This window comes from Pteropus medius, unplaced genomic scaffold, assembly GCF_902729225.1.
Source record: "Pteropus medius unplaced genomic scaffold, Ma_sr-lr_union100, whole genome shotgun sequence".
In the NCBI taxonomy this organism is placed as follows: domain Eukaryota; kingdom Metazoa; phylum Chordata; class Mammalia; order Chiroptera; family Pteropodidae; genus Pteropus; species Pteropus medius.
Window position 1 is genome coordinate 22,694,744 of NW_024355205.1, and position 5,715 is coordinate 22,700,458.

At 32.6% G+C, this 5,715-nt stretch overlaps 1 pseudogene; it reads left to right on the forward strand.

Moving 5' to 3' along the window:
* The first annotated feature begins 5,391 nt into the window (after window positions 1-5,391).
* On the forward strand, window positions 5,392-5,510 carry LOC120598959 (uncharacterized; annotated as a pseudogene).
* Window positions 5,511-5,715: the final 205 nt, after the last annotated feature.

Sequence of the window (5,715 nt, forward strand, 5' to 3'; positions counted from 1 at the left end):
TATTCTGCTTTACAGATTTTGCTTCCCCCTCCCCCAACAGCATTTGCTCACTTTGTGTCTCTATGTCACATTTTAGTAATTCTCACAATATTTCAAACTTTTTCATTATTATTTCTTTTGTTATGGTTGTCTGTGATTAATGGTCTTTGAGAAATCATTTGTGAAAAGAAGTTAATATACATGGCAGACTTTATTATTGTTTTATTTAAAAATTGCCATAGCCATCCCAACCTTCAGCAACCACCATGCTGATAAATCACCAGCCATAAATACTAACTCAGGCAAAACTCTCCACCAGAAAAAAGGTTACAACTTGTTGAAGGCTTAGATGATGGTTAGCATTTTTAGCAATAAAGTATTTTTAATTAAGGTATGTACATTTTTTAGACTTGATGCTATTTCACACTTAATATACTATGGTATAGTATAACATAACTTTGACATGCACTGAAAATCTGAAAAAATTGTGTCACTCATTTGTGGCAATATTCGCTTTATTGCAGTGATCTGGACCTGAATATGCAATATCTCTGTGTTATATCTGTACAGATGAACACGGTGGACAAAGAGATGATTACTGTCTTGGGCGTGACTGAGTGTGCACTTTAAAATTTATAAATTGTTTATTTCTGGAATTTTCCATTTAATCTTTTTAGACTGCCATTGACCATGGGTAACTGAACTCGCAGAAAACAAAAAACACAGATAAAGGAGACTACTGAGTTTAGTTAATATTTTGGTTAATTTAAGGATTCATTGTTAAATATGTTAGAGATAAAATATGGAAAAATTTCTTGAGATAACTGGTTATCCCACAAGTTTCCAAGGTATAATCATATGACATGAATAAAACCAATTGGATTGATTTGAGACTCCTATCTAAAGACGTCACTCGCTGAGTAAAAGTACCATGCACCGAGCGAGCTAACAATCTACTACCCTTATGGGGAAAAAAGGTATAAGGAGGTAATATAAATTAAATAGAAAATATCCTTTCTCATGTATTAATGTAAATGAAAATTGAGTATAGAAAAAACGTCAAGCAAAGCAAGGTGTCAGCATCTATAATGAAATATCAAAATTGTAGGAGTCAATAAAAACGTGTTAGTTGAGGGTTACAAGTCTCTGCGGTTTTGTTATATCAATATATGAATATACTGATACAGTAGCACTCAAATAACATCAGCTAATTAAAGTTCTGTCAAGCTCACTAATATAAAGCCTAGTTCTTCACACTCAGCCATATAATTTAACTCTAAAGTGAAATTTAGGGCACAATCGAACGCTAAGAAATTCTACTCTTTAATTGAATATATTGAATAAAAATTTACACATTCTTTATATATGTATATGTGAGTATCTGTCTATAATGTGTATTTCTATATGTTTGTGTGTGTATATATATTTTTAAAGGAAAATACAATTATTTCTAATAAAAGGTTTCAATTTGATGTGAAAACTTCAGGAAGTTTAGCCAGTTAATCAGTAGCCACCTGTTTGTTTGTAAGCTACTAATTTTAATTTTGGAGATTTTACCAGCAGCCTTTTTTTGTGTGTGTGATATCATTTTCCTTAAACATTAAGTGTATTTATAGAAATTCATCTTACATAGTTTATAGTCATGCTTTATCAAGTTTTCTATCTTTTAGTTATCTCTCACTTTCCTCACCAACTCCAAAGGATGTTGTTGAGTTTAAACATTTAATTCTAAGAGTCATTCAGTATTTTAAAGATGCAGACAATGTGCTAATCATTCACAAAGGTTGACAGAACCTTGACAGATCTTGAACTGACCCATCCCATCAGTCATGCTTATATGTAATTCATTAAAGGATTTTTTTTCTTAATCTCAAATTTATTTTCATGTTTTGACTTTTCATTATTGTTCTTTATTTTAGTAATTGGGGAAAAAAAACAGACGAGAAATGCCCGGGCATAAAAATATAAACTTCATGATAAAAAAAAAAATTGATATAGAGAAATAAGAAAAAACTACATGCAGAACATTTTTTCTTTGATACTTTTGTGTTTATTTCATGTCCCAGGCCCTACACGAAGGTGGTTGGGAAGAGTAACAGATTTTTCTGTGCAACAGTCTTAGAGGAATCATGTGTTTTGTGAAGTTAAGATGCTTAATTATGTTGAAATTTAAATACTAGCTAAGTATAATTCCCAGAGGAGCATATTTATGCATATCCTCTATTATTAACTTCTGTATACTATTAAATAAAAAAAAGAAAAAAACAAACACATCTCTAGGCATCCCGGTATGAATTAAAATTATGAATGCCATCATACTATTGATAACCGTTCTACATGGTTACACTTTATTATGCATAGTGATGCAAAATAAATTTGTTAAGAATCCTTTAATGATACACACCAGTCTTCTGAAAATGCTAAGATACATTTTGTACAATATTCATACACTATGTCCACTATTACATGAAAAAAATGTTGTAAAATGTTCTATTTCAAATATAGTTTTTTATAACACATATATTTAGAAGTTCTCTGCAGAATGTTTTCAGCCTTTTTACATATGTTAAAACAGTAATGAAATTTTTATAATACAGAACATATTCCACTATTATTAATAATAATCGTCTCTACTACAAATCTCATCACTGTGCATTTGCTAAATAAGCTCAGTGATTACAATCGTGATACTATTATTGAAAATCCATCAATATGCAACCCATCGTGCCAGGGACAGGAGAAGCCAAGTGATAATAAAATAATTTTGGAATTCTCTGACCTCAAAGAGTTTATCATCTAACTAGGGAGATAGATTACAAACAAAAAGATGTTTACCAATTTAAAGATTCTCTCCTTATGATGCTTTAAATATTCTACTAGCCTTCTAGCTAATCATTTCACTTTTATCTGTCAAAAAATCAGTTTACATGATGTGTGTATGAGTAGAAATGTATACACAAACTTAAAAATATATATTATTTTTATTACTTTTAATAGAATCAATAGATGAAACATATTAACCTTAAAGAAAAATGAAAACTCAATCAGATTCAATATTGAAGTTTAAAATTTCCATATATCATTTTTAGAGAAAACAGACACCAGTATTCAGAGTCTATAATTGGGGTTGCTGATGTAAAGATCACTATGGAGAGGAATCATTTCTAAATACAACCACCCATATTTCCAGTCAGAAAGTAATCACTATTTCTAAGCTACATTGGGCTGAATTTCCTGCTAACAAATGTGATAATACAGAACTCTATGAAAGTTAATGTTCCAATGAGAGCTCCAAAAATGATCTCCTCAAAAAATAATATTGGTGCATTAAAATAAAGAATTGCACATTAAATTCCAAGTTAAAACTCTCATAGCATTAATGCAAAAAATAGGCTATGAAGTATTCACTTTATTTTTTTCCCTTTTAAACACTTTTTGCAGTGTCAGAATATGTTTAGAAAAATTAATCTATACCAAGATCACACTGAGGCTCATTACTCAGAAAATTTCAGAGGTATTTCAAACAAATAAAACATAGAATTTTAGGAATAGTAATTAATTTCCCTTATTGATACAAAACAACCCTTTTTACTGCTATTCATTATTTCATAATTTTTTCGATTTGTGCTTTCATACCATAGTACTCAGTTTGATTATACCTTAACCATCATGTGGTAGTAACTTACTTCTTTGTCATAAATACCATTGTTTTCTTTTGTCTTATTTTCCTTCCTTTTTTTTTTTTTTTTTTTGCTTTTGTTTCTACTTTAAAGACCTGTTAGAATTGATTAGAATTGTATATGAGCCAGACAGACACCAACTCTGAAAAACGAGAACCTTTCTACACTCCTCTCTACACTACCTCCAACCTGCATACACAAACTTCTCTACAGGTGGTTCTGGCTCTCGGATTATTCTCTGACTAAGAAGAAAAGCATAAAACAATAAAGGTCCAGTGTTAAAGACACCAGTTCTATTTATTTCACAAGTATGCATGAGAAAGGTAGGTAGAGAACAAGCTGTGATGATGTATGACCACCAGCATTGTGAGCTACTCAGATAGGGCACAGTCTCTGCTGAAGGACCTACACTTGCTCTTCATGCACCAGCATGGCTGTGCTCAGTGACCAGTGCTCTTCTAACTGATCAATGCCCCATTTTGATTGGTTGACACCCAGCTGTATAAGTTGTTAAATCTTTTAAATATCACCTCCTCCTCTTCTGAGCGAACTTGGACAAACTAATCCTCTCTCAACTTCAACTGTGAAATAAAAACTTTAAACTGTATAGTCTCCCAAATCCCTTTCAGCCATTTACAGTCTACCATTTGGGCTTTAACTATACACATAATGAATAAGAATCAAGATGGAATGCGAATACCAATAGTAAATTTTCAAGAGCATCACATCTCGACCACTGAGTTAGAAGAAGATACAATATCGACTATTAAGTAAAAATTGAGACTAGATAGGGCAGGGTGTTATGGAGATGATTTTCTCAGTTAAACAATTTGGACCTTCATGGAGATGGGAACCAGCTGGTATTGTAAAACCAAGCCTGGAAAGTATAAAAAAACTAACACTAAATATGCTCATTTTTTACAAGCTTGCCAAGCAACTCCAGCTTTCTTGAACAAAATTGCAAAACAAGAAATTTACAAAATGGTATGCCTACATTTTTATTTGCAGCTTATGAGTTTTGTTTTAGTAAAAAGGTGGAAATTGACTCCAACTGGCTTCATTCATGTGGTGGATATAAAAATGCTGCAATAACGTAAGCATACTAAACAAATATTAGTAAGTTATTACTTGTCATCATGAGTTATTCTTTGATTCATAAATACATGGGCTAAAGCATCTACTATGTCTTAGGGTACACAAATAAACTACGTGTATTTAGATCTTTTTCCTAGGGCCCACTTCTGGGAAAATCTAGCCTAAATGAGTGTGTATGTTTGTGTGCATGCATATGTGCATGATCATGTATGGGGGGCAGGGTGGGATGTACAGTGTAGGGCATTCCAGGCAGCCAGAACACCGTATTTAAAAGCACTGATGTAAGAAACAGAAAGAAGAATTCTAGCAATACTGGATAGTTTGTAGAACGACTAGAGGACATAACATATGTTGGGAGTGGTAAGAGAACATCCTGTGATGGATGTTAGAAGCAAGAAACGTAAACAACCTTCTATGGCCCACTAAAAAAGGGTTTTACTTGCTATAAGGAAGACAATTAAGAGCACATTGAGAGAGAGCTATTCCAATCAAAGTGGATTGCTTGGGTACAAATTCTATTGCTTAAAGTTTTGTGTATTCTTTTAAAATAATAGAGAAATTGGATGTGGTCCATAGTGTAGCGGTTAGCACATCTGCTTTACATGCAGAAGGTACTGGGTTCGCACCACAGTCCATGGTCTACGGCCATACCATCCTGAACAAGCCTGATCCCGTCTGATCTAGAAAGCTAAGCAGGGTCGGGCCTGGTTTGTACTTGGATGGGAGACCATCTAGGAAGATCAGGTGCTGTAGACATAAATAATAAGAAGAAAATAAAAAAAAGTAATAAAGAAGTCTAATTGTGCTAATGAGAAGATGAAAAAGGAGCCAAGATATGGATATAACAGTTATTAAAGTTGTTTAATGTCCATTTGTTTTATGTTGATCAACACATACTGGTTATTGAAAGGAAATGGGAAAGCTGAGTTCTTGCTCTTTCATTCTGTTAATGACCATAGGG